The sequence below is a fragment of the Asparagus officinalis genome, unplaced genomic scaffold (genome assembly GCF_001876935.1).
Source record: "Asparagus officinalis unplaced genomic scaffold, Aspof.V1 AsparagusV1_Un2536, whole genome shotgun sequence".
NCBI lineage: Eukaryota > Viridiplantae > Streptophyta > Magnoliopsida > Asparagales > Asparagaceae > Asparagus > Asparagus officinalis.
In genome coordinates, this window is record NW_017974795.1 from 1 (window position 1) to 3,057 (window position 3,057).

Sequence of the window (3,057 nt, forward strand, 5' to 3'; positions counted from 1 at the left end):
TAAGTATCCATGCATGTTGCACATGCTTAATAATGACATAGCCTTCTGAAATACATTGAGGCCAAAAAGAAGACCATACTTGTTAATCAAATACTTCTTTATTATTGGGAATTTTAACCCTGCAATAAAAACTAGCCAAGGAGCTGATTAATATAGACGAGATAGTAATTAATTAACCTCATTTGTGCCTCCATCTCTTGCCTTTTTCTCCTCCCCACAACTTGAGCTCTCACCCTTTCCATGCTTGTGCTGCAAAAACAGCCAGGTTTCAATCTCAAGCACGTACTACACAAGCAAAGAAAAAACCAGATGAAAACAGATAGATACAGCATATACATAACATTTGTGGGATATCATTACTGATTTTTAAAATACATAACATTTGTGGGAGAAGCTTAAAACCTCCAACTATTAATTCCTAGAGCTTGGATATGTCATGTGCCTCACCAAAAGATTTACATTGAAAATCCAAATGAAAAACTGTATATTGGCAAAGTTATGATTTAAAGAATTGAACCCTGAAAAGTATCAAAATCCAAGGGTGCAGTGTATTCAGCATGTCATTTTGGAAAAAATTGTAATCTTCATCTAGAGAATGCATCATAATAACCCATTAAAGTTATGATTTTAACAGATTTAACTACCATGAAGAGTATCCAAATCCAATAGTTCAGTGTATTTACCAAGGCGTTTCGGAAAATTTTGTAATATTATTGAGAGAATTCATCATAACAACCAATTAAACTTATGACCTTAAGACCTCTTCATAGTTCAAACATTACTTTAAGGCTGAATATTTTACATTTTTTTTGTAACCTAAAATAAATTGCTTTGCTTTGCATAGAAATAATTTTTTTTGTAACCTAAAATTCTCATATTTGGATTTTGACAAGGGTTTTCTTCTCTTTGAAGTGTGCAACCTCTCCATAATTCAAACATTACTTTATGGCTGAATATTTTATATTTTTTAACCTAAAATAAATATTTTACATTTTTTATAACCTAAAATAAATTGTTTCAAACATTACTTTATGGCTGATGAATGTTGTTCGACCTTACATTTATATCTTTTTTCACTTTCAGGTCAATGGGAATGCTCCTAGGGAAGATGTTTTTGCTGAAATAGACAGTGCACTCTCCTCAGTTCTTGAGAAGAAGGCGAAGCTGGATTCATCATCAATGGCTGCTGGTATGGCTGGTTAGAGCTTTAGAGAGTGCATATTGTGTTGATAGTTATCATATTTAGGGCTTGCCAGTATAATGATGACATGTTTATTTACCGATAACTAAGCCTTTCCATCCTTGTTTAACTTTGAAGAAGCTACCTAGCCCCATATTAGTTTAAAGTTATTTCCTGGTTACAAAATTTTTTGTTGGTTACAAAATTTTTTGTTGGTTGTAAGTAACTTATGATTTTTCACAGAAACTTGATAATAGGATGTATATTCAACTGTTTTACAATGTTTACAAAGTTTGAAAAAAACAATCTTTTTAATTTAGCGATTCAATCTTTTTTCGATCTTTCTATAACTCTCTGTTCTTTGTGTGTATGTGAGAGAGTGTGTATAAGAAATTCTAAAATATTTACCATCATGGAAATTTTGTAATGCAGTCTTTTTTCCATCTTATCACAATTATTGTGATCTTTGTGTGTATAAGAGAGAAAAGAGAAAGTGGATCTATTATTATTATAGCTCTAACTTCAAAGTCCTAGAATTTACCATCATGTGAATTTACCTCTGCAATATTAATCTCATTTTTCGATAATGGTTTGATCTGAGTGTGTGTTTGAATGAGAGGGAGGGACGGTGTAATTTCAGATTTTCCTCTAATACTAAATATTATTTTGCAATCTTTTTATCATCTTCTTGTACATCTTTTGATCTTTGGTTGGTTTGTGTGAAAGAAGAAGGGGGTGGGGGTGGGGTAGTCTTCTTCGATGAACTTTTCTTTTCTTCTCGATGCTATTCCTTTTCACAGGTTTCTCTTTAAGAATTCACTTTGCTATTTTTTTGAGTGAGTGGTAACCCTAGTGAATGGTAATCTTAGATGGGGAGTTTTCTAGGAAAGAGATGGAAGGGAACCTTAATCTGCTCCCCTCTTTTTGTAAACATGTGACACAAACTGGTGATACAGACGATGCGGTGAACAATGGTTCAAAAGTGCGTTGAGCAAATCACTACAGAGAATGTAGTGAACAATTGTCCAATGTCCAGAGAGCCTCTGTCTAATCGTTAGACTTTTAAGATAGATGAAAAGAATATAAACCATGTGAGGAAGGAGAAAAGATGCCAAACGTGATGCGAAACAATGTGATGCAGGTACAAAGATCATCGACAACAATGTTTCGCCAAATTAGCGATCGATCCAGGCAGGAAACTCAAGAATAAAGTGTAGCTCTCGATAGCTTTTAAGCAAAAGTTACGATTGTACTAAGTTCAGACCTTTGAAAATTATTCAGATAAAGAATGTAATGATTCGTTCTTTTAATACAGTTCAATTTGTAATATTTAGATCAGCAGAAATACTTAGCAACATAATCACTCGCTCACTGATCAAACTGAATACAACACAATCAATTGATATTAAAATTGAGGATAACACGCACGCAATAGTGACTCTGAAAATATTTGGTCGAAAGAAAACAAAACCTGCGTTGGTCTGAACTGGCTTTGAATCAAGTATGAGGCACTAACGGGTCCATTGTTACTGTGGGTTGGACCTGAGCTGAAATTCAAATCCAACTGAACCAGGTTGGGTCTGACCAAAACAAATCAGATCCGAGTTAAACCCGGTTTGAGTCTGCACAAAAAACAGATCATACCTGATCACTTTGTCTGCTCTATTTCGATCTGAGGAAGAGAGGGTGAAGCGACTGGGGCACGGTGGCGTTCCGATCGGTCGGCGATGACTGACTTGGCGATGGGATGAAAGCAGGTGGCGGTGGATGTAGACGGTGACAGGATGAGGCGATGACTTTCGGTGTGAATGAGGCGGCGGTGGAGTTGCTCGAATACGTGGCTGAACATTTTGACGGGGCTGTCGGCGGCGGCGGCG

The 3,057-nt window shown here is 35.7% G+C and overlaps 1 long non-coding RNA gene across 1 annotated transcript; it reads left to right on the plus strand.

The window, feature by feature from the left end:
- Positions 1-1,058: 1,058 nt before the first annotated feature.
- Positions 1,059-2,507, plus strand: LOC109828589. The gene is made up of 2 exons (XR_002243764.1): positions 1,059-1,189; positions 2,322-2,507. It is a non-coding gene; the product is annotated as an uncharacterized LOC109828589 (long non-coding RNA).
- Positions 2,508-3,057: the final 550 nt, after the last annotated feature.